Here is a 25,577-nt window from a genome sequence, read left to right on the forward strand (position 1 = left end):
CCAGGCCACCTTGCTGACACTCCCGGCCACTCTCCAGTGGTGCCTCCACTTCCCTCTTTGAAATGAACACCCGAAGGCCCCTTCCAGGATGCATGGGGTTCTCTGATGGAGTTTGATTTGTCTCACTTGTCTTTATCGAATTGTCAACAGGTGCAAGGATTATCCATTTTTATCATCCCAACATGTTCACTGATTATAACAGTAGGTTGCCACGTTAAACATGACCCAGTAAGGGGAAATAAAATGTGTTTCACCCAGACTGTCAAGACCGAAGACCAGCAACATTCATTTTCTACAGATGATACATAAAGGTTTAAGCCAGTCCCTTTCTAGATGATGTTACGATTTGGGGGGTAGCGAAGACATTAGGGAAGATCATATGACACTTCAATTAAAAATGCCCTTTTGTTTCTCCCCTGAGTCTGTCCAAGCTCCCATGGTTCACCGAGGAAACTGCCTTATTAAGGGAATAATGGGTTCCATGCTTGCCTCAGCCAAGAAACAGTGCCTGCAGTTAATTAATCTTTCTGGGACTCTGACCTATTTGAATTTGGCCAAAACGCCCTGAGAGGGGATTTTCTTAACACATATGACTCAGCTTCAATGGGGATGAACTGGCATCTTCTCAAGTACGATGCCCTCGTAATAGTTTCTATCAGCCTGGCCTTGGGGTTCGTCGTCTTGAGTAAAATGAGGGGATGGAGTCAGGCTGAGCATCTCGGGGGGTCAAGGTGAGGGAGACCCTCTCTACACTCACTCTGAACATCAGCCAGTCCAAGAGCAGGGCTGTGTTTGTGTGTGTGTGTGTGTGTGTGTGTGTGTGTCCATGTGCACATGTATGCATGCATGTACATGGGTGTGTGCACATGTGTGAATTATACTGCCCACACATTTAGTCTCAAAGAGCAAGGCAACTTTGCTTTCATAGGATCTCATTTTTTCTTCCAAAAATCTATATATGGTTTATAAGTTAATTCCATTTATTAAAAGATCAGTGAATCCCTTGACAGCTTCTACAAATTGTGCTTATGTGTTTACACGTTGTTCAAGACAGGTCTGAAGCTGATGTCTGATCCTCAGGAAGGTCTAGCCCTGCTCCAAAATTAAGAACCACTGATTTAAATAAAAGGAAGAAAAAGTGGTGGTCAGGACCCCTACCTCTGGAGGTGAACTGACTGAGACGCTTACCCTCTGCAAATCTCCTTAAGGGAACCACGATCCCTCTCCCATGGGATATTCCTAGGAGTAAAGGCTATGAGACAAGTATAACACTGTGAAGACGCGGAGGCACTAACAGTGTTGAGCAAATAACGAACACTAGTTTACACTGTGTTTATACATCCTACCCCCTGGGGAACCAGTTGGAGGTGAGGCCAGGAAGCAGGGGAACTCTCCTGACCTTGACTCAAGTTCGTGGCAGCTGGGTGCTGCTGTCTGGAGGTGTCACCTGCCCGAAGACTGAAGGCAGGCTGTGACCTCCTAGTATCTTTCATCGCAGAGGCGTGGCTGTGAGAATAACGCTGTCTGTGACCGGGGTGCTGAAAGAGCCTCCAGGGAGGGCACCACACCTGAGGATCCCCTGACCCCTCCTAGGGGTCTTGTCACGAAGCCGACCACAGCCAGCACCCTGGCCTTGGGGAACCACAGGGTTATTCATGGTGCTCAACAGACCACAGGTCTCCAGGGCCACGTTTGGGAGCAGTCTACTTCCCGCAGCCAAGCAGAGGGAAGGAGACCTCGGTTCTGGCCCCATCATAGCCCTTCCCAGCCCAGGAGCTGCTAGGGGGCAGGGACTGTTCTCCTAGCGTCTCAGCCCATCTCCAGGTAGACCAGGTGAGCGCTGTGTGGGCCACAGTGAATCTGATGAGGTCCTGATTTCAACCTGGGGGTCGTGAGAGAATCACCCACACCCACCAACACCCCCGTCACGTGTAGGGTGACCTCTGGGACTCTCTCCTTCAAGACGCCTGGCAGCGAATCAAACGCCAAATGGCTGATGTTCACACTTGAAAGCAATCGTGTGGCCTGTACTGCTTGCTCACTACTGTTCCTTCTTTCCCACGCTCACCCAGGCTTGCCATGGACAGAGCAAGCTTCCCCATCCCACAGCAAGCTTGGCCATGTGGCTTATCACCAGCCAGCAGAGAAAGCAGGCAGGTCCAGCTCTGAGCCACGGCCTCAGGCATCATCACCTACTGGTCCAGTCCTTCTGCCCACAGCTGGAGGGCCATTTCTGCAGCCTGGGTGCTAAAAGGAGACCTGCTCAAATGGGTCCTGATCCTGGAGGTCATGACCAGCTGAGCGGTAACCCACCCGTGGGCCCCACCTGGAGTTTAACCCCTGAGATATCAAGTTGTCTACTATCGACCGTCACTTGCCAGAGCCTGTCAACTGACTCATCCTGTCCCCGAGAGGAGCCTGGTCCACCTGGAAGTGGTTCCCACACCGTCTGATTTCCCAGGCCACCCATGAGGCACTGGGTCACACACCATGTTCAGCAGCTAGTTACCACTTCATGCACCACATCTTCTGGCCAGAATGTGGGCCCTGAAGGCAGGAGACGTGTCCTGTGCTTGTCTGCATCTCCTACTCTTTCCAGAGTGCGCTGTTGCTCACCACACATGGTGCTTTAGGTTTTAGATTTTCATCATGACATCTCCCGAATGCTCCACAAGGACCACCCAACCCTGGCCAAGACAGTGTGCCATCCCCACATGATCACTGACCAGCGGAGTCGGAAGGGGCCTCAGCCATCAGAGCCCACGCTCACTGACGACCCCTGAGCCCCAGAAACCGCTTCAGGCACCTGACTTGAACCGGCTTCATGCTCACAGAAGCAGGTGAGGGAGACACGGCCAATCTCCCAGATTGTAAGGACCGAGTGGCGCAGCCAGAGTTAGACTTGGGCATCTGGGTACAGGTCATGCCAGCAGCTGAAGATGCTTGGACATCAGTGCTGTCCGTCCCCTCTGAGGCGCGTGGACCTTTCCTCAGGGGCTGCTCCCAGCACCTGGAACAACTCCTGACCCACAAATGGGGCTCTGCTCTCCTGAAGGAGCACCGGCCAGGCCTACTCCCACCAGCTGCCCATTGAGCCCCTGAAGCCTGCAGACACATCCCCCAAGGTTCCCCTTCCCAGACAGAGAGAGAGAGACAGCCAGGCTTCCCTGTGGACTAAGGGTCATGGCTCCCCAGGCCCAACACACAGCCCACCACCACCAACATGGCCTTGCCCACGCTGTTCATGAAGGTGCTCTGAAGTCAGCAGAGCCTGAACAGACACGGAGGCCCCATAAGCAAAGGCCTGTGACAGGGACCTACCCCAGAGAGTCCCGAGGTCCTGCCAGAAGCAGGTGAGAGGCAGCCCCTGCTTGACGGCACCACTCGCGACACCTCCTCCCCATGGAGAAGGCCCCGACAGACATCCCAGGGGGTTCACCCGGCCACATTCAGTTTTCAAACAGACCAAAAAACATAGACTATTGATGAAAGTGCTCTTCCATTATTTAACCCCTAGTTCTCTAAACACATCAAGATATTTGGGGCATCTTTTTTCTGGGTCTAGGAAAATTTACCAGGTGGCGCTAGTGGTAAAGAACCTACCTGACAGTTCAGGAACCGCTGGAGACATGGGTTCAAACCCTGGGTTGGAAGATTCCTTAGAGTATGAAATGGCAACCCACTGCAGCGTTCTTGTCTGGAGAATTCCATGGACAGAGGAGCCTGGCGGGCCGCAGAGTTGGAGACAACTGAGCATACACACACTCATAGAAATAGGCTTAATTTGCTAGTTAAGAAACAAAAAGTATCAGATATGGTTTTTATAAAACAGCACTAGGAGAACTGAAGACACACCTCCCCTTTCGAGCCAGCCCTTCCACACGTACAAACAGAGTTCATACAGGAATGTCAACTGCCACACTGTTTGCAATGGAAATACACTAAATGCCCATCCGCAGAGGCACTGACCAATGGTGTGCAGGTCTGTTCACAGAAGGGATGCCCCTTCACAATCAGAGGGAACCGGCAACATCAGCCAGCGTGGACTGCGTCAACATCCCAACACCAAGAGCATCAAGCTACAAAAGTACACAGAGAACATCACATCATTTCTATATATTTACAAATATGCCGAACTAAAGTGTAAAACTACATTCACAGAGGGTAAAAGCCTAAAACCCCACCAGAGAACACCGAACGGTAGACTCAGACTCTGCTTCCTCTGGGGAGACAGAAGGAGAGGTGGGGTCAGGGAGGGGTGCACAGGGCCCTCAACTCTGTTGACAATAATTTCTCTAAATAATACTGTAGGAATTACAATACAGGATGAAAGCCTATGGGAAACGTAGCAAAGCACTTCAGACAAAGTTTGGTGGAAGATACAGTTTTTGACTACTACTATTACTTAGTATTATTTACTAAAGTATCTCTAATTTTCTCGAAGAGATCTCTAGTCTTTCCCATTCTGTTGTTTCCCTCTATTTCTTTGCATTGATCACTGAGGAAGGCTCTCTTATCTCTTCTTGTTATTCTCTGGAACTGTGCATTCAGATGCTTATATCTTTCCTTTTCTCCTTTGCTTTTCGCTTCTCTTCTTTTCACAGCCGTTTGTAAGGCCTCGCCAGACAGCCATTTTGCTTTTTTGCATTTCTTTTCCATGGAGATGGTCTTGATCTCTATCTCCTGTACAATGTCACGAACCTCCGTCCATAGTTCATCAGGCCCTCTATCTATCAGATCTAGTCCCTTAAATCTATTTCTCACTTCCACTGTATAATCATAAGGGATTGGATTTAGGTCATACCTGAATGGTCTAGTCCTGGAATGTGAAGTCAAGTGGGCCTTAGAAAGCATCACTACGAACAAAGCTAGTGGAGGTGATGGAATTCCAGTTGAGCTATTTCAAATCCTGAAAGATGATGCTGTGAAAGTGCTGCACTCAATATGACAGCAAATTTGGAAAACTCAGCAGTGGACACAGGACTGGAAAAAGTCAGTTTTCATTCCACTTCCAAAGAAAGGCAATGCCAAAGAATGCTCAAACTACCGCACAATTGCACTCATCTCACACGCTAGTAAAGTAATGCTCAAAATTCTCCAAGCCAGGCTTTAGCAATACGTGAACCATGAACTTCCAGATGTTCAAACTGGTTTTAGAAAAGGCAGAGGAACCAAAGATCAAATTGCCAACATCCGCTGGATCATGGAAAAAGCAAGAGAGTTCCAGAAAAACATCTATTTCTGCTTTATTGACTATGCCAAAGCTTTTGACTATGTGGATCACAAGAAACTGTGGAAAATTCTAGAAGAGATGGGAATACCAGACCACCTGACCTGCCTCTTGAGAAATCTGTATGCAGGTCAGGAAGCAACAGTTAGAACTGGACATGGAACAACAGACTGGTTCCAAATAGGAAAAGGAGTACATCAAGGCTATATATTATCACCCTGCTTATTTAACTTATATGCAGAGCACATCATGAGAAATGCTGGGCTGGAAGAAGCACAAGCTGGAATCAAGATTGCCAAGAGAACTATCAATAACCTCAGATATGCAGATGACACCACCCTTATGGCAGAAAGTGAAGAGGAATTAAAAAGCCTCTTGATGAAAGTGAAAGAGGAGAGTGAAAAAGTTGGCTTAAAGCTCAACATTCAGAAAACGAAGATCATGGCATCCAGTCCCATCACTTCATGGGAAATGGATGGGGAAACAGTGGAAACAGTGTCAGACTTTATTTTGGGGGGCTCCAAAATCACTGCAGATGGTGACTGCAGCCATGAAATTAAAAGATGCTTACTCCTTGGAAGGAAAGTTATGACCAACCTAGATAGCATATTCACAAGCAGAGACATTACTTTCCCAACAAAGGTCCATCTAGTCAAGGCTATGGTTTTTCCTGCGGTCATGTATGGATGTGAGAGTTGGACTGTGAAGAAAGCTGAGCGCCGAAGAATTGATGCTTTTGAACTGTGGTGTTGGAGAAGACTCTTGAGAGTCCCTTGGACTGCAAGGAGGTCCAACCAGTCCATTCTAAAGGAGATCAGCCCTGAGTGTTCTTTGGAAGGAATGATGCTGAAGGTGAAACTCCAGTACTTTGGCCACCTCATGCGAAGAGTTGACTCATTGGAAAAGACTCTGATGCTGGGAGGGATTGGGGGCAGGAGGAGAAGGGAACGACAGAGGATGAGATGGCTGGATGGCATCACCGACTCGATGGACCTAAGTTTGCGTGAACTCCAGGAGATGGTGATGGACAGGGAGGCCTGACGTGCTGCAATTCATGGGGTTGCAAAGAGTCGAACACAACTGAGCGACTGAACTGAACTGAACTGATCTAAAGTATAGTATTATCACTGCGGATAGTGATTGCTGCCATGAAATTAAAAAGACACTTGCTCCTTGGAAGGAAAGTTATGACAAATCTAGACAGCATATTAAAAAGCAGAGACACCTCTTTGCCAACAGAATTCTGTATGGTCAAACCATGAGTATGGTTTTTCCAGTAGTCATGAGAGGTGGACCATAAAGACGGCTGGATAAATTACAAGCTGGAATAAAGATTGCCAGAAGAAATATCAAGAACCTCAGATATGCAGATGACACCACTTTTGGCAGAAAGTGAAGAGGAACTAAAAAGCCTCTTGATGAAAGTGAAAGAGGAGATTGAAAAAGCTGGTTTAAAACTAAACATTCAAAAAACTAAAGCATCCAGTCCCATCACTTCACGGCAAATAGAAGAAAAAAGAGGAAACAGTGAAAGACTTTATTTTCTTGGGCTCCAAAATCACTGCAGATGGTGATTGCAGCCATGAAATCAAAAGATACTTTCTCCTTAGAAGAAAAGCTATGACAAACCAGATAGCATATTAAAAAGCAGAAACATCACCTTGCCAACAAAGGTCCGTATAGTCAAAGCTATGTTTTTCCAGTAGTCTTGTATGGATGTGAGAGTTGGACCATAAAGAATGTTGAGCACCAAAGAACTGATGCTTTCCAAATGTGGTGCTGGAGAAAACTCTTAAGAGTCCTTGGACAGCAAGGAGATCAAACCAGTCAATCCTAAAGGAAATCAACACTGAATATTCATTGGAAGGACTGATGCTGAAGCTGAAGCTCCAATACTTTGGCCACCTGATGTGAAGAGCCACCTCATTGGGAAAGACCCTGATGCTGGGAAAGATTAAAGGCAAAAGGAGATGGGGGTCAACAGAGGATGAGATGCTTGGATGGCATCTTCAACTCAATGGACATGAGTTTAAGCAAACTCCAGGGAACAGTGAAGGACAGGGAAGCCTGGTGTGCTACAGTCCACGGGATCACAAAGAGTCAGACACAACTGAGCGACTGAATAATGACAACAAAAGTATTATTTACTATATTTTTCAGCATAATTTAAAAATTTTATAGTGAAATAAGCTGTTGTTATTCAGTCGCTCAATTGTGTCGGACTCTTTTTGACCCCAAGGACTGCAGCACGCCAGGCTTCCCTATCCTTCACTATCTTCCCTGTCCTACATTATCTCTTTGCTCGAATTCATGTCCATTGAGTTGATGATGCCATCCAACCACCTCATCTTCTGCCTCCTCCTTCTCTTTCTCCCCTTAATCTTTCCCTGGACCAGGGTTTTTTCCAAGTAAATGAATAAATAATATTATGAGTTTTTAAAGGTTTAAGTTTAAAAAAAGGTTTAGCATTATTACTCAAGTCAGAGAAAGACAAAAACTTTATGGTGCACTGAAGAGTGTTTAGTAAACTGGAGGTTACCACGATGGTGGTGAATCCAGCATTGTTCTTACCACCAGGACCTAAGATAGCAGGGAAGACATAGTGAAATAGGATAGACGCAGGACAATAGGTAACCAGAGAGCAAAACGAGAAAGTAAGGGCAAATACCTGACCCAGTAAGCGTTTGATAAATAATGGATGAATTAGTTAGTACACTGGGAGAAGGTGGGTGTAGGTGGAAGCCTGTGTGTTCCAGGCCCTGAGCAACAATAAAAGGCCTCCAGCAACACTGGGGATCTCAGCGTGAAGAAACCACCAGGCAAGGCGAGAGAGCGGTGATCATGTGGGCAGATGGAGTGCCCCGCATGGATAAGACACAGGACAAGAGCAGAGTCATGGGGGATAGAAACCTGCTATTAAAGACCCAGCATGGGGTCCATCTAGCCAAAGCTATGGTTTTTCCAGTGGTCATGTATGGATGTGAGAGTTGGACCATAAAGAAAGCTGAGAGCCAAAGAATTGATGCTTTTGAACTGTGGTGTTGGAGAAGACTCTTGAGAGTCCCTTGGTCTGCAAGGAGATCCAACCAGTCCATCCTAAAGGAAATCAGTCCTGGATATTCATTGGACAGACAAATGCTGATGCTGAAACTCTAATATTTTGGCCACCTGATGCAAAGAGCTCAGTCCTTAGAAAAGACCCTGGTACTGGGAAAGATTGAAGGCAGGAGGAGAAGGGCAGACAGAGGATAAGATGGTTGGATGGCCTCACCGACTCAGCGGACATGAGTTTGAGGAAACTCTGGTAGTTGGCAATAGACAGGGAGGCCTGGCATGCTGCAGTCCAGGGGGTTGCAAGGAGTTGGACATGACTGAGCAATTGAACTGAAATGAACTGACTGACAGAGACCTAAATAGTAAGCAACTCACACACACACACAAATGGATTGAAGTGGGGGCGGGGGGGGAAATACAGCAGAGGAAAGATGCAATACCGTTCATCAATTATGAAGTAGCTTTCCCCAAGGACAGGCTGAGCATTTGAACTCATCAAAAATGATCACACTCAATCATCTATCTGCAAGTGACTTGCCATGTTGGCTCATACCTGCCGGGATGTGGGGCGCCAGCTGCCAGTCCCCACCCCCTCTCCAGGTCACCCCCTAGTCCTGCCTCGAGGGTCCCAGCTTGCTGGGGTTGATGCACAAGGATCAGGTGAGGTCCACACCTGGGCCCTTCAACTCCAGGGCAGAGACAAAGAGTTGTATCATTTAAAAATCTAGCAATGATCCACATTTTAAACATATGTGTAATTAGGGAGTTGAACCATAAAGAAGGTGGAGCAATGAAGAATTGATGCATTCAAGCTGTGGTGCTGGAGAAGACTGTTGAGAGTCCCCTGGACTGCAAGGAGATCAAACCATTCAATCCTAAGGAAATCAACACTGAACATTCATTGGAAGGACTGATGCTGAAGATGAAGCTCCAATATTTTGCCTACCAGATGCAAAGTATCAGACCAAGGCCAGGGGCAGTGGCCGGGAGAAGCAACCCCAACATCCAAAGAGCGGTGGCTGTGTGGGTGCAAGAGGGCTGAGAGGAGCTACTCCACGTTCATGGTCAGGAGGGGCGGCTGTGAGGAGATACCCCTCATCCAAGGTAAGGAGCAGCGGCTGCACTTTGCTGGAGCAGCCATGAAGAGATACCCCACGTCCAAGGTAAGAGAAATCCAAGTAAGACGGTAGATGTTGCGAGAGGGCATCAGAGGGCAGACACACTGAAACCATAATCACAGAAAACTAGCCAATCTAACCACACAGATACTCAATGAAACTAAGCCATGCCAGGTGGGGCCACCCAAGACAGGCGGGTCATGGTGGAGAGGTCTGACACAATGTGGTCCACTGGAGAAGGGAATGGCAAACCACTTCAGGATTCTTGCCTTGAGAACCCCATGAACAGTATGAAAAGGCAAAATGATAAGATACCGAAAGTGGGATTCCCCAGGTCGGTAGGTGCCCAATATGCTACTGGACAATAGTGGAAAAATAACTCCAGAAAGAATGAAGGGTTGGAGCCAAAGCAAAACAATACCCAGCTGTGGATGCGACTGCTGATAGAAGCAAGGTCCAATGCTGTAAAGAGCAATATTGCATAGGAACCTGGAATATCAGGTCCATGAATCAAGGCAAATTAGAAGTAGTCAAACAGGAGATGGCAAGAGTGAACGTCGACATTCTAGGAATCAGCAAACTAAAATGGACTGGAATGCGTGAATTTAACTCAGATGACCATTATATCTACTACTGCAGGCAGGAATCCCTCAGAAGAAATGGAGTAGCCATCAAGGTCAGCAAAAGAGTCCGAAATGCAGTTCCTGGATGCAATCTCAAAAATGACAGAATGATCTCTGTTCATTTCCAAGGCAAAGCATTCAATATCACAGTGATCCAAGCCTATGCCCCAACCAGTAACACTGAAGAAGCTGAAGTTGAATGGTTCTATGAAGACCTACAAGACCTTTTAGAACTAACACCCAAAAAAGAGGTCCTTTTCATTATAGGGGACTGGAATGCAAAAGTAGGAAGTCAAGAAACACCTGGAGTAACAGGCAAATTTGGCCTGGGAATACGGAATGAAGCAGGGCAAAGGCTAATAGAGTTTTGCCAAGAGAACGCACTGGTCATAGCAAACACCCTCTTCCAACAACACAAGAGATGACTCTACACATGGACATCACCGGATGGTTAACACCGAAATCAGATTGATTATGTTCTTTGCAGCCAAAGATGGAGAAGCTCTATACAGTCACCAAAAACAAGACTGGGAGCAGACTGTGGCTCAGATCATGAAATCCTTATTGCCAAATTCAGAATTAAATTGAAGAAAGTAGGGAAAACCACTAGACCATACAGGTATGACCTAAATCAAATCCCTTATGATTATACAGTGGAAGTGGGAAATAGATTTAAGGGACTAGATCTGATAGATAGAGTGCCTGATGAACTATGGACTGAGGTTCGTGACATTGTACAGGAGACAGGGATCAAGACCATCCCCATGGAAAAGAAATGCAAAAAAGCAAAATGGCTGTCTGGGGAGGCCTTACAAATAGCTGTGAAAAGAAGGGAAGTGAAAAGCAAAGGAGAAAAGGAAAGATATAAGCATCTGAATGCAGAGTTCCAAAGAATAGAAAGGAGAGATAAGAAAGCCTTCCTCAGTGATTAATGCAAAGAAATAGAGGAAAACAACAGAATGGGAAAGACTAGAGATCTCTCCAAGAAAATTAGAGATACCAAGGGAACATTTCATGCAAAGATGGGCTTGATAAAGGACAGAAATGGTATGGACCTAACAGAAACAGAAGATATTAAGAAGCGGTGGCAAGAATACACAGAAGAACTGTACAAAAAATATCTTCACAACCAAGATAATCACGATGGTGTGATCACTCACCTAGAGCCAGACATCCTGGAATGTGAAGTCGAGTGGGCCTTAGAAAGCATCACTATGAACAAAGCTAGTGGAGGTGATGGAATTCCAGTGGAGCTCTTTCAAATCCTGAAAAATGATGCTGTGAAAGTGCTGCACTCAATATGACAGCAAATTTGGAAAACTCAGCAGTGGCCACAGAACTGGAAACGGTCAGTTTTCATTCCAATCCCAAAGAAAGGCAATGCCAAAGAATGCTCAAACTACCACACAACTGCACTCATCTCACATGCTAGTAAGGTAATGCTCAAAATTCTCCAAGCCAGGCTTTAGCAATACGTGAACCGTGAACTCCCTGACATTCAAGCTCGTTTTAGAAAAGGCAGAGGAACCAGAGATCAAATTGCCAACATCCGCTGGATCATGGAAAAAGCAAGAGAGTTCCAGAAAAACATCTATTTCTGCTTTATTGACTATGCCAAAGCCTTTGACTGTGTGGATCACAATAAACTGTGGAAAATTCTAGAAGAGATGGGAATACCAGACCACCTGACCTGCCTCTTGAGAAATCTGTATGCAGGTCAGGAAGCAACAGTTAGAACTGGACATGGAACAACAGACTGGTTCCAAATAGGAAAAGGAGCACGTCAAGGCTGTATATTGTCACCTTGCTTATTTAACTTATATGCAGAGTACATCATGAGAAACACTGGGCTGGAAGAAGCACAAGCTGGAATCAAGACTGCAGGGAGAACTATCAATAACCTCAGATATGCAGATGACATTACCCTTATGGTAGAAAGTGAAGAGGAATTAAAAAGCCTCTTGATGAAAGTGAAAGAGGAGAGTGAAAAAGTTGGCTTAAGGCTCAACATTCAGAAAACGAAGATCATGGCATCCAGTCCCATCACTTCATGGGAAATAGATGGGGAAACAGTGGAAACAGTGATAGACTTTATTTGGGAGGGCTCCAAAATCACTGCAGATGGTGACTGCAGCCATGAAATTAAAAGATGCTTACTCCTCAGAGGGAAAGTTATGACGAACCTAGATAGCATATTCACAAGCAGAGACATTACTTTCCCAACAAAGGTCCATCCAGTCAAGGCTATGGCTTTTCCAGTAGTCATGTATGGATGTGAGAGTTGGACTGTGAAGAAAGCTGAGTGCCGAAGAATTGATGCTTTTGAACTGTGGTGTTGGAGAAGACTCTTGAGAGTCCCTTGGACTGCAAGGAGATCCAAGCAGTCCATTCTAAAGGAGAACAGCCCTGGGTGTTCTTTGGAAGGAATGATGCTAAAGCTGAGACTCCATTATTTTGGCCACCTCATGCGAATAGTTGACTCATTGGAAAAGACTCTGATGCTGGGAGGGATAGGGGGCAGGAGGAAAAGGGGACGACATAGGATGAGATGGCTGGATGGCATCACCAACTCAATGGACCTGAGTCTGAGTGAACTCCGGGAGATGGTGATGGACAGGGAGGCCTGACATGCTGCGATTCATGGGGTTGCAAAGAGTCGAACACAACCGAGCAACTGAACTGAACTGATGCCAAGAGCTGACTCATTGGAAAAGACCCTGATGCCTAGAAGGTTTGAGAACAAGAGGAGAAGGGGGTGACAGAGGATGAAAGAGTTGGATGGCAACACCGACTCAATGGACCTGAGTTTGAGCAAGCTCTGGGAGACAGTAAAGGACAGGGAAGCCTGGCATGCTACAGCCCATCGGGTCGAAAAGAGTTGGACACGACTGAGCAACTGAACAACAAATAGGAAGTAAACATTGGGGTTAACTGTTTTGACAGCTAGCAAATACTTCCCATCCTACTGTGGACTTGAAAATGCTGATCTCTTAAGGCAGCGATTTCTCCTGCCATTTAATTCTGCTGATGCATGTGCACCCTGGTCAATTTCAAGTCTTCAGATGCCCTGAAGACGCCTGGCTGAGATGTCACTGTGTCACCCTGAGTTCACCTGCCTCCCCCGCCTACTGAAGTCACTGTCTCAGCAATTTTCCTTCCTCCCTGAAAACTACAAGGACAGGTCAGCACTGCTGCTCTTTGCTACTCTATCGACTTACTCCTATCACTAAAATGTCACAAATTAGAAAAACTCCTTTAAGATAAGCACACACCCTTCGCAGGGTGTATCTGTGTATACATGCCTCAGCCTGTCCCCCATGGTCACAATTTTTCCAACATCCACACACTACACTCTGAGAATCCACATAACAGTGAGAGATCAACAATGCCACATTATTGAACTGGGTCTTTCCCTACATTTTAATCTATTCTTTCCACATAAATATTATTCAAAAATTTCTGTTTCTACTGCACATCTCTATTTACTAAAATCAGGTTTAAAACTGCTTCAGGAAAAAACTAAACATTTAAAACAAAACACTCCATTCTGTAAAATATTTTCTTAATTTAAGGTTAAACTTAGATGTCCTACAACAATGAAAATCCTTATTAGAAGTTGAAGCCATTCCCTTATTCATCCATGCTCTCTTGGCGTGCTACAGTAAACATTTTTCTAAACAAGGAATTCAGTGTCTTTGCAGTGACCTAGAGCTGATTAAGAGGCTGATTAGCTAAAACCCAGTATCTCCAAGAGGTCTATTGTAACCAGAGACTGGTGGTATTTCAGAGCTCAAGTCTATGGTGGAGACTTCTGGTCAATCATCTTAATTTAACAGAATAAGACACTGAGGCTTGAGCTTTATCAAAAGCCCACGGCTGGTTGGTGGCAGAGAAAGGAGAAGGGACCCTGGGCACAGGGCTGTGTTCTGCCACTGAAGTTCCCCTACCTTGTTATTAAGGTGGGGGTGGCTCTGTTGTTATTTGACACAGAAGAAGGAATTCTGCAAATTTGGCCTTAAAATGTGAATTAATTAAAGACTGGAATCTTTAGCTGATTATTTTTCATCTTTGTTTATTTATGCCAAAATGATTCCCAAGTTAGCGAAAAAAATGAAACCCATTCTCTACCAATCTCTTTTGGCACGGAAAATATTTTTCTTTATAAAAGAACCTAAGAGAGATACAAAGATTAGTTGAAAGAAATACTATCTTAGAGATAACTCCCTTGAAAGAAACTTAATTTAGCAGGAGATAATTAAGATCAATTGGATAATGATACAGCAAAAAATTCAGCAGCAAAAAAAAAAAAAAAATTAAAAAACCCTGAAACAATGTAGCATTTGTTTAGTGTGCTCCCACACACACTCATTCACATACACTCTCATATCCATACACACACACACACATACACAACTTTAATAACTTTCAAAAGAAAGATAGAAAATGACCAGAAGCTGAAAGAAACACAAAGAGCAAAGGAAATACAGAATTGTCCACAAAAGAAAGTCATGCCTGTGTGTTTTGCTGGCTTTAGGGTCCTCATAAGATGATACATTGATTTAAAAGTCTCCCCCAAGAGTGCTATTTGGTTGAATATCTGGAAAAGCCTCACCATTCAGAAACACAGTTGGGAGACGTCATCGTGAGCAAACATCACGTGATATAATATAGGATAAGCAGTGAGCATTGTTTCAGGTTAGTTTGAAGAAAGACATCTTTGCTTAAGCAGTGAAACTTCTTTAAAATTCACTTCAAAGGCTATATTCTCTTAATGATAATACTTTTTAAATGATCATTACTTCTCCAAGTATGCATAATTTTTTAACTAAAAGATTATCACAAGAAATTAAACATATACTTTAAACAAGCAACTCTGTGAGCATAAAGGAAGTCTGCAGATTTTGTAGGAAACTGAATGGATGTAGTTTCTTCAAAACGACCTCACTAATTAATCAAGATTCAGAACTAAGACAACTCATGTATTCTTTCATAGCCTGCCCCCACACTCCAAAAACAGGTAGTCATGTTAAGATGTTTTAAAGAATATTGCTGTGGTCTTTTCAAAACCTGGGCTTCCCTTGTGGCTCAGCTCATCAAGAATCCGCCTGCAGTGTGGGAGACCTGGGTTTGATCCCTGGATTGAGAAGATCCCCTGGAGAAGGGAAAGGTTACCCATTCCAATATTCTGGCCTAGAGAATTCCATGGACTATGTCCATGGGTTTGGAAAGAGTCAGATACAACTGAGCAACTTTCACTTTCACTTTCAAAACCTAAAGCAAAATGTACAGAACTTTGGCAAAAAGATTTCCCCAAGCTCTCAGCTCACCTCCCATAATGAGCTTGTATAAAATATCAGAATACCTGCTTTGGGGATGACAACAAGCAGCAACAACAGCTCACATTCTTCACACGTGGCAGATAGCACAGCGTACCGCGTATAGCACGGCCTGGAGACCACTGCGTCAGGGTCCTTCAGGAAGTCAGACACAGCACTAGCACGAGATGGATCCATTTTACTCATAGGTGAACACGCAAGAGGGTTGACAGCATGGACAGAACAGATATTTGTCCACAAATGTTCATAGCAGCATGCCGTGGAAATAACGCATGTCCATCAACAGATACATGGATAAACAAGATTTGATGCATACATAAGATATTTTCAGCCAAAAACAGAATGAGGTTCTGACACAACAGGGATGAGCCTGATCATTTTGCTCAGTGAGATAAGCCAGACACAAAAGGATGACTGCTGTATGATTTCCTGCAATATATGAGGTCCTTGCGTGCGTGCTAAGTCACTTCAGTTGTGTCCGACTTTTTGCAACCCCATGGACTGTAGCCCACCAGGCTCCTCTGTTCATGGGATTCTCCAGGCAAGAATATTGGAGTAGGTTGCCATATCCCCCTCCAGGGGATCTTCCTCACCCAGGGATCAAATCCCGCGTGTCTTGTGTCTTCTGCATTGGCAGGCAGGTTCTTTACCACTAGCACCACCTGGGAAGCCCATATGAGGTCCTGAGAATGGGCAAATTCATGGAGAAGAGAGTAGAGGGTGGTTACCCATGGCTGGAGGAGTCGGGATGGCGGGGGGGGGGGGGGGGGGGGGGGGGGGCAAAGAGAAAGAAAGGGAAGAAAAGTGTGGATGAGGAGTAGAGGAGATTCAAGGCAGGGTGACCACAGGAACCATCTCCCAAAATCTCCCCAACCACCCCTTGACTCTCTCCTGGAGGCCCCAGGTCCTCAATTCTGCCAGGGTCATGCCATGGCCCCTTAGCCTCTTAGCACCTTGGTCCACAGCAGATACTTCCAAGAAGCATTCTAAAACTGGAAACTCTAAGTCAATGCCAGAACCCTCTCCTCACCAAGTTTACCTCCCCAATGAGACTCAAGTGTGACATTACGTGGCACTTTCTTAACCTTCAGATGGGTTATTCCAAGTTGACTCTCATCAGCAGCACAATGGAGCAGGTGTTAACAGGCATACTCCACTATTATTTAAATCAGAGAGATATGTGCAGTTCACAACTTATCCCAGCCTTCATTGCCAAGGTAAGGGAATTTTCTCGAATTTGCATGCCACATTCAGATACCTTCATTCCACAGAATAGATGTAGCCACTTACATGCACACCATGAGATGGCAAAATCACTGTTGAAATTTTTTAAGATCAGGACTAGAACAGAGTAGAAGGCGGGGAAGTGAGTGCCTGTACGCAGGCTATAAACCCCTGCAGAGATGGCAAACAGGGTACGAGCGAGGGTACAGACATGACTGTCGAACAGTTTCTCCACAGAAAAGACTGGCGGTTCTGGGCGGAGAGCAGAGCTTCGCCCAGCGCATGCTCTGTAGTCGCCCCCTCGCTCGGGCGCACACAGTGATGCTGGGAGATGGTGAGCCAGGGCCTTTATGTGCTGCCTCAGCAGTGCCATGGGCTTTACAAAGTTGTGTCTTGGAGAAGCCCCATATTTAAGGCATGCATGCTGTACCAAAGCCTAATTCATGATTTTCATCATGAGATGGCCAAGGCAATGTGGTCCCCAAAAGCTGCTTCTTGAACATCCTCAGAGCAACTCACATTTACCTCATTTCTGCCAGCTTGTTCAGAAAATATTTTTTTAATAAGACACTGTGACAGCAAAAGAAAATCCATTCTTGATATTTTTCCCGATAATTCTTTTTTATCCTTTGAGGCAGCTCCCAGCCCTGGATGACCAACCATCCAGAGTGAAAAATGCAGACAAGCTGACCTGGTAGAAGAGATAAATCTCAAACCAGATGCAAGATCTTTACCCACGTTTCTGCAGATTTTACAATAGACCGTGGTGCTGCAAGTCAGTGTTTCCACTGGAAAGAGTGGCTCCCATCCAGGGCCCAGCAGGGTATTTTTTTCCAGTAGGAACTAAGAACCAGCTTTCTTTTCCAAGAATCTTTTTCTTCTGCAAGAAGAAAGAAAATATCAGGTACGTAAGACATGGTCAGGCTCAGCCCTTTCTTTGCACTTGCTCACACCTGCTCCTGAAGAGCTAGTCTGGGAACTCAAACCTCCACAAGTCCTCTCAGCTTGTTCAAAATTTCCAGAGTTCTACACCTTGGCTGCATCTGTGTAAATATGGCCCACTAGAACAAACCAAAGGCACTTAAGCTTTGTAACGATGCTCTCAAGGCAAAGCTGCTGATCGAGAAGAAAGCATGGGAAGTGCTTCATACAGGTGAGCAGGATGCTGTGGATGCCAACCTGGCCATCTGGTCCTGCCGTGACGCTGCTGACGGAGCAGGCGGATGGTGAGACCTGTGCTCTCAACTCCTTAAAAAATGATGCAAGAGACATGCATGCGCCAAGCATTCCTGTGTGGACCGTGGAGATAAACAACCGGAGGAGATGTAAGGACAGTGCAGTCACTCCCTGCCGACACCCAGCTCCATGGAAGGCAGGGGTGGTGTCTCCCCTGTGGTCCACGGGAGACTCACCTGTTATGCCTGTACCCGAGTGGCACAGGTGCCATGGAGGAGACAGGTGGAAAACCGGCAGGCCTAGCTTCTTTACAAACTAAGGAATCTGTTTTACAGAGAGCACCCAAGACTCTGTAGTCGTAACAGAGGACAGACACGATCAGGAGGTGGTTGCGTTTTTGTCCCAACCATCCAGTTGCCTGGGGACACGCACACATCTAGAACTGATTCACCTTTATGGAAAAGTTTCTCTCCGATGTGTGGAGTTCTGTTGAGGATAGTGCAGTCCACGTCAAGCTCACCTTTTAAGAAAATTCCTGAAGGAAATATTACCTCTTATAATAACTTATGGTTTTACCAAAAAATATATCAAAGTATCCAAAACCATCAGCAGTCACTTGAATCTTTACTTTTCCTACAACATACATATATTAAAATATATCCTTGACATTAATTCAAGGATATTTCTCATCAAGGGAAAAAATGGAGTGTGATTAACTCAGGACTTAATGTAGTATCGTATGATGTGTCCTGACAACACAAATGCTTAGAGACAGTGGTGGCATTTGTTAGTTACTGAGGGCTCCCATGCCCACACATGGGACAGATCACCACCGGAAAGGGACCAGGACACGGACTATTAACCAGTTACTGTAACACTGGAGAACCTCAGAGCAGCTCAGCTGACACCAGGTGTGTAAAATTCCTGAACTCAGTTCAGTCTCCTGACTGTTACACTTCTACAAAAGTGAGCAAGGCACCAAGGCAGAGAGATGTCCCAAGCCTGAGCTGCAGACACAGTTCTCAAGGGAAACAGGGACAAAAGAGACACTCCTGAGACACATGATCTGTGTCCTACGCACTGAGCAAACTCTAAGAGTGTGCAAAGAGCTGAGCCCAGCTGGACACTCAGAGTGCAGAAATATCTGAGCCCGGCTTTACCGGGAAACGTGGAGAAGGCGGGGCCTGAGAAAGGGTATGTGAGCTCTGATTTGAAGAGTGAGGGTTCACCAGGAAAGTACGGGGGACTGAGGACAAGAGCCCTCCAAGCAGAGGCAACAAAAGCAGCAACTAAGACTGTGGCCGGGTACCCCCTCCAGCACAGCCCACATCTGGACTCCTGGAACGAGTCAGGCAGCACCTCCTTTGTTCTCTGAGTTTGTGTGAAACTGGAAGGCCCTCATATCTTATCAATTCTGTAATGCGTGTACCAGCATCGCCACAATTAGGATGGATCTTATGATCACGGAATGCCACAGTTTAATGGGCTGGGACTTTCCTAGTCACATCCCATACTGCCCTTATGTCACGGTGTTGATGACCACTTAATGCCAGTAAAATCCAGTGTCAAATTAGAGTCCTTGTCCTTTGGGGTAAACTGTTTCTTTCAATTAATTCCCTATCTAAGAGGGACTAAAATGTATTTACAAACATTTATACATTTATTTTACCTATATAGAATACATAAATATATATCAGTATCTAGATATAGATGTATCTTATTTTATAATTTATGGATTTCTACTTCTCTAGAACCATTTTGATAATATTTTCTAATGAAAAAAAGGATTGTGCTATTTATAGAGTTTCTTTAAAATATGAAAAATAAAAACTGCCATGATCTCAGCATCCAATGTACTATTCTTAATTGTTTTTGCTGTTTTAGTTGCTCAGCTATCTCTGACTCTTTGTGACCCTGTGGACTGTAGCCCTCCAGGCTCCTCTGTCCATAGGATTTTCCAGGCAAGAATACTGGAGTGGGTTGCCATTTCCTCCTCCAGGAGATCTTCCCGACCCAGGGGTGGAACCTGCATCTCCTGCATTGGCAGGTGGAGTCTTTACCAGTGAACTACCTGGGAAGCCCACTATTCTTACTATTTTGCCCATTTTTCTTCCAGTCTTTCTGGCATATGCATGATGTATGCAGAGAGCGTCTCGGAGAAAGAAAGAGAGAGAAATGGAGAAGAAGGCCTTGTGTGACACAGGAATTACAAGTGTGGGTCTGACGCCGTAAGTCAGGGCAGCGGGGCAAGAAGAGACCCGTCTGGGGAAACAGCAGTACATTCACAGCAACTGCTCCAGGACACCAGTATCAAGTGGAAAGGACGGAGAAGGGTAGACAGGCCCTGACATCAAAGCAGGTAATATGGCTGCATGTGCCTCGGTCAGGAGTGCGGCGACGAGGGCGGCTGTCTGAGAAAGCAGGGAGCCCCCGCGTCCACACCAGATACGTCTTGGGCACCAAGGGACCCTGTGCGTCCACTGGCACTGTCCTCCCCTTGCTGTCCCACATGAACAGGCCCTTCTGGGGCTAAGGTCAGCCACATCCGACTCTTCACCCACCAGGCTCTCTCCACCAGCCAAGTGCACGCTCCGGGAGGACCCCGGAGCATGTTTTTATGCTGACCACCTGAACTATGGTGACCACCGGGTGGCTGTGATCTCCGAGTCCCAAGACTGTGCATCTGTTTGTGAGCTCACTCAGCACAGCAGGCCACTCACTTACACAGTGGCCCTTTTTAAACTAGCTTTGAGACATCCCACATTTCTGACACTCTATCGGTAAGAGAATGTATCAGCTCACATACTGGCTGGTTTACAATCATCTGTGCTTTGAATCCCAAGGGATTCTAAACATAATCATATATGTATAGTGACTCAGTGATGTACAGCATAGTATAGTGACTGTAGTCCATGGGGGCACAGAGTTGGACACGACTGACCGAATAAACAACAACCACTGCCACAAAGTAAGAGGCCCTGGGTGATCTCAGTGAGAATTCTCCTAGGACTCTGCAGGCTGAAAAACACCCCAATCAACTGAAGTGCAAGCAGACTGGAGCTGAACACCCAGGCGGTCTGACCTGTGGGGAAGAAGGACAGACTGAAGTGGGTCTTGTCTTGCCTGGCACATCAGTAACATCCCACAACCACACAGCCACGGTGAGGCCTGGGCCTCCCTGTCCTTCCCCAGTCGCCCGGGTGGGGACAGAGCTGCTGAGAGTGGGCAGGGAGGCCGGGGGCTGGAACGGTGCAGCTAGAGAAACCCAACTGTTTCTGGACTTTAACACGACCCCTAATTAGCTCTGGGGACAGCCGACAGAGACGGACAGCATGGCCTAACATGCACTGGGCCTGGGGGGGGGGGGGGGCGACTGATTAGCACAAACAATACCTGCACTTTGGTCCAAGCAGGTTGGGCCTGCTGCAGCCTCTCGGCTTTGAAGATACCAGATTCAGAGACAGGAGGTCCAGACGCAGAAGCAGGCACACCTGGAAGGGTCGTCACAAGGTCCTTCTCAGTCCTCCTCAGCACAGTGATGATCGCGGGAAAGAGGAGCCTCGCGTCACAGAGGAAGGGGTGTGCCAGGCCATGACACTGGACACCCATCCTCCAACACCACCAGGGCACCTGTCCTCCAGCACCGCGGGACGCAGGGTGGCTGCCCTTTACAGGAGAAAGCGATGGGAGTTAAGAAAAAAAGGTGAATGCAAACACATTCTTCAAAACCACCGTTGTGTGTGCTGTGTCCCTGGCTGCGGGCAGGAGGCTGTTGTTGCTCTTCAGTCGCTCAGTTGCGTCCACCTCTTTGTGACCCCATGGACTGCAGCATGCCAGGATTCCCTGTCCTTCACCATCTCCCAGCGTTTGCTCAGACTTATGTCCCCTGACTCGGTGATGTTATCTAACCATCTCATCCTCTGTCGGCCCTTTTCCTTCTGGAAGGAGGCAGGGATGCAGAAACACTGAAGGTTTGTTCTCTGCCCTGGATGGGAGCTCAGTCTAAGGGAGCCATCAGTTCATGACGATTTCAATTTCTGGGTTTTCTTCCAGTGTTTTTAGGAATGTACAAATCCTTGGCAAAAAGCATTAATGAGGCAACTTTAACAGCAGACGATTATTAACTTGACTGTTTTTTAGGAGTATCTCTGTAATTCTAGCTGATTAAATGATTTGATACATGGAATTCTAATAAATTAATAACATCCTATCATTTCCTCTTAGTCACTCTGGCTTAATAGCACAGTATCACAGGTTTTCACCTGATTTAATGAGAAAATAAAACTTAGAATGAAGAGGGAACAATGATCGTAAATACCTTCCCCACCAAAAAAAAAAAAAAAAACTCTGAAACATCACAATTTCTGGTCAAACTGTATTTTCTTGATTCATTATCTGCAAATGAAAAGAAACACACTCTTGATTTAAAGGTATAATTTGTTTTAATTTGTCTAAAATTTGTCAGAATTTGTCCATTTATACTATCACCATTGAGAAATTTCCCGTGAGTGCTGCTCACATCAGCCTGGAGTTACAACAGCAAAGGGCACTCCTAGTCCTTGTCCCCAGACTGCAGGACAGGTAGACACTTCACTATTTCACAGAAAATGGGGAGTTTCGCCCACTCACTCAAGCACTCCAGAGAGGGTCCTACAAGCCTGCGACAGCCATCACCGTGACCACCCATAATCACCCCAGGTCCCATAATAGCATCACAAGTTACTTTCCAAATAGCAGAAATCAAAAATGAAACGTGTATTACAACACAGCATCTTTCAAAGAGTTGAATGCTGTTAAAAAAATCTAAATGTCATTAGCAAAAAAGTTCAACCCTAGTGATTCTAACCTTGTATTAACATACACCACAAACTACTAGGATCCGAGGGACATGATATGCCTTTTTCTTTTATCCTGAACATCTGTCCAGTACAAAAGGTTTGGAATTCTCAATCAAGCTCTTCCAGAAATGGAAAAAATTGAACATAACCTAGAAGCTATTCCACCACCCACCCCACACTTTAAACAAAGATTAAAAGAAAGATGCTGTAAAAATGTTTTTGACATTTCCCATTTTAAAATGTAAACATGCTTGTGTATTTTAATACTATAAAACAGATAAAAGAGAGGGTAATATTTTTAAAGGGTGGAATACTTTATGCTAAAGTAAACAAAACAAAAGAGCCGTCCAGGAAGTCAGAAGTTATTACCCATGAGGAGCCACATGTTTTTTTCATTACAGAGATGAGCAGGTCCAAGTGCGCTCGACACGTAACGGCCAAGGCTGGGTCCTGGGGTGGCCGCGCCCATCTGCTCTTAGGATTCTGGCCCCAGGAGGGAAAGCTGACTGCCCAAGGTCCAGAGGGACATTCCCCACAGATCTCAGGTGAGAAGGAGAGCACACTTCATCCAGCCCTGCTTCCTGCACTGAGCACACACACACGTGCACATGTGTGCACCCACACGTGTATGCACACACGTACACATATAAGCACACACATGCAAATGACAGGTGCTGCTCCGCCCTCACCTGGACAGCAGGCAGGTCACACCGCTGGCCGCACGGTGCCTGTGGCCGGAGGCCAAGCTCAGAGCAGGAGCACCATCTGGCAGAATCTGGAGAACAGCCTCCTCCACATCCCACAAGCCACCATTGCCCAGGGTCCAGGCCACCGCGGTGGCTGCAAAGCTCAGGAAGCAGCTGAGCACCTGGCAGAGGCAAGGGCCACATCCAAGGAGAAGCAGGTATGAGGGGTGAGGGGGAGGAGTCAGGCTTCTCAGTGCCCTGGGCGTCCCCCCAGGTGCTGCTCACTCAGGCGAAGTGTTCGTGTCCCTGTCCTGACCAAAGGCAGTCTCGCCTGCAGAGCTGGGACACACCACACCAGCATGGCATCCTCGGGAAGAGACAGACGCGTGAGGCTCATTAGCTGGTCCCCCATGATGTGGACCTGGCCTGCTGCGCTCATTTCTATGAAGACTGTGATCTGTCTTAGTGACACCTATCCAAACCTTAATAACTGTCTCACAAGCTGTATGCTTAGCAAACAACCTGCCTGTTCAGCTCAGTTCAGTTCATTCAGTTGTGTCCGATTCTTTGTGACCCCATGGACTGTAGCACTCCAGGCCTCCCTGTCCATCACCAACTCCTAGAGTTTACTCAAACTTATGTCCATTGAGTCAGTGATACCATCCAACCATCTCATCCTTTGTCGTCCCCTTCTTCTCCCACTTTCAATCTTTCCCAGCATCAGGGTCTTTTCTAATGAGTCAGTTCTTTCCATCAGGTGGCCAAAGTATTGGAGTTTCAGCTTCAGCATCAGTCCTTCCAATGAACATTCAGAACTGATTTCCTTTAGGTTGGACTGGTTGGATCTCCTTGCAGTCCAGGGGACTCTCAAGAGTCTTCTCCAAAACCACAGTTCAAAAGCATCAATTCTTCAGTGCTCAGCTTTCTTCATAGTCCAACTCTCACATCCCAAATGACTGCATACAACAGAGTGTGCCTCGCATGCACACACACACACACACACACACACACACACGTTTGCGAATGTACACACACTTGTTCACATGCCATCAGCATACAGAGACTTGTTCACATACCTCACGCCATCAGCATACTAACAGAGAGCACCAACCATCCTCTCTGTGTTCCAAGTCCATAGTCTCCTTCCCACCAGCAACTCAAGGTCACCAAGTCCCATCACAAAGTTTCGAGATCTCACTCTCTATGCTGAATACTGTACCATTCTGAGCACAAGTAAGAGACGCCACAGGTAACTGTCCAGCTGTCTGGGTTTGGGTGGCTTCCCCGCTACCCACTGCCCCCAAGAAGAGTTCACTTGGTAGTCAGAAAGTCCAAGGTTCTAGTTAGGAGCTAACTAAAATGCAGCCCTGAACAAACTGTTTATTTCAGATATGTCTGCCCCAAACTATACAGAATGGACTTGTTTTGTTAGGCTGAGGATTTTTCAAGCATGATTTCTCTGAAAAAAATGTAGTCAGAACTTTACTTGACTAAACTTTTTATTTTCAGAGAGTTATAAAGTGGGCTTATCCAACTGCAGCTAAAACAGACTCACCACACACATCACAGGCTTCCCGGGTGGCTCAGTGGTAAAGAACCTGCCTGCCAGTGCCGGAGACAAGGGTTGATCCCTGGATCGGGAAGATCCCCTGGAAAAGGAAACAACAAATTGCTCCAGTGTTCTTGCCTGTAGAATTCCACGGACAGAGGAGCCTGGCTGGCTACAGTCACACAGAGGGTCACACAGAGTCAGACATGACTGAGCAAGTAAACAGCAACCTGAACACATCCAAAATGCAGGGGTGTGAGCTGAGTGGGGAGGGGTGCTGCGTGCACACACCCTCCCCTTGGACCAGCCGCCCCCCGATAGCACACTGGGTTGGGAACAGTTGCCCTGTGGAGGGCTCTGCACTGCGGCAGAGTGAGCCCAACAAGGATGACGGGGAGGGTGGAGGTCAGCCAGGGAGGCTGCCCAGTCAGCCCGGCTCAGGGCCACACCCAGGGCTTCCCCTGACTCCGGACCTCAGCTCACAGGAGGACCCTGCCCCTGAGAAACAGTGGCTACAGATGCTTCCAGGATGTGTCCGGAGGCTTGAACTGTACCCCCCAGTGGCGTCTTCCACCAGCAGAAGCCCTGATGTCCCCTGAACTAGTAACTGCTGAGAAGCTGGAGGGCTGGGACGTGACCTTCATACATCTGTCCAGGGCTCTGTCCAAGGGGGCAGACTCTGCCAGCACCACTGACGGTCCCCGCCCTTATCCCACCACTTTCTATTTATATGTCTGCAGAAG

The 25,577-nt window shown here is 46.5% G+C and overlaps 1 long non-coding RNA gene across 3 annotated transcripts in view; it reads right to left on the reverse strand.

The window, feature by feature from the left end:
• The window catches only part of LOC105609559 (uncharacterized), a 53,936-nt gene that overhangs the window by 15,356 nt on the left and 13,003 nt on the right, over nucleotides 1-25,577 (reverse strand). For 2 of the 3 annotated variants that reach the window (XR_009595131.1, XR_001043096.5), the window contains exons 3-5: nucleotides 24,841-24,934; nucleotides 21,155-21,427; nucleotides 1-17,465 (exon numbers count right to left, since the gene is read on the reverse strand). The exon at nucleotides 1-17,465 is cut by the window's left edge. This is a non-coding gene — a long non-coding RNA (uncharacterized LOC105609559). The remainder of the gene's footprint in view (nucleotides 17,466-21,154; nucleotides 21,428-24,840; nucleotides 24,935-25,577) is intronic. The other variant, XR_009595130.1, reaches the window with a different exon arrangement.

Source organism: Ovis aries, chromosome 10 (assembly GCF_016772045.2).
Source record: "Ovis aries strain OAR_USU_Benz2616 breed Rambouillet chromosome 10, ARS-UI_Ramb_v3.0, whole genome shotgun sequence".
In the NCBI taxonomy this organism is placed as follows: domain Eukaryota; kingdom Metazoa; phylum Chordata; class Mammalia; order Artiodactyla; family Bovidae; genus Ovis; species Ovis aries.